This window comes from Sinocyclocheilus grahami, unplaced genomic scaffold, assembly GCF_001515645.1.
Source record: "Sinocyclocheilus grahami isolate Dianchi unplaced genomic scaffold, SAMN03320097.WGS_v1.1 scaffold968.1, whole genome shotgun sequence".
In the NCBI taxonomy this organism is placed as follows: domain Eukaryota; kingdom Metazoa; phylum Chordata; class Actinopteri; order Cypriniformes; family Cyprinidae; genus Sinocyclocheilus; species Sinocyclocheilus grahami.
In genome coordinates, this window is record NW_015506147.1 from 321,622 (window position 1) to 322,660 (window position 1,039).

A 1,039-nucleotide genomic window follows, 5' to 3' on the forward strand; every position below is an offset into this window, starting at 1 on the left:
ATGGCGGCCACACTAGAGCACGCTCACAAGATGGCGGTGACAGCGGAGCACACTCACAAGATGGCGGACACAACAGCATCTAGTCAAGTCACGGTTGATCATCATGAGTCAAGTCAAGTCAAGTTACAATTCATTATTATGAGTCAAGTCTTGTCACAGCTGTTCTTCCTGAGTTCAGTCAAGCCACAGTTGATCTTCCTGAGTCAAGTCTAGTCACAGTTGATCTTCCTGAGTCGAGTCTAGTCACAGTTGATCGTCATGAGTCAAGTCAAGTTACAGTTCATTATCATGAGTCAAGTCAAGTCACAGCTAATCTTCCTGAATCAAGTCTAGTCACAGTTGATCTTACTGAGTTGAGTCTAGTCACAGTTGATCGTCATGAGTCAAATCGAGTCACAGTTTATTATCCTGAGTCTGGTCAAGTCACAGCTGATATTCATGAGTCTAGTCAAGTCACAGCTGATAGTCATGAGTCGAGTCGAGTCACAGTTGATCGTCATGAGTCAAGTCAAGTTACAGTTCATTATCATGAGTCAAGTCAAGTCCCAGCTTCCATTGCTGAGTCAAGTCAAGTCTCAGCTGATCTGCCAGAGCCTCGTCACATCACAGCTTATCTTCCTGAACCAAGTCAAGTCACAGTTGTTCTTCATGAGTCAAGTCAAGTCACAGTTGATCGTCATGAGGCAAGTCAAGTCACCGTTGTTATTCATGAGTCCAGTCAAGTCACAGCTGATCATCCAGAGTCACGTCACGTCACAGCGGATCATCCTGAGTCACGTCACGTCCTGTCTGTCACACCCAGATTCTCAGGGACAGCCCTTCGGTATCCCAGTCTGGTATTCAGTGTGAGGGATGCACCGCTGGTGTCTGCACGCACCGCTGGTATCCCCAAACCCACTCACTCTAACCCTTCTATTAATGAACTCATTCCCCTGTCTGCAGCACTTCCCATATGGGGGGTTGCTTTATGGGGTATCTGGGCCACGTACTCCACCGCCGATTTGCTAGAGGCAGCAGCACCGGCTACAACATCTCCAGA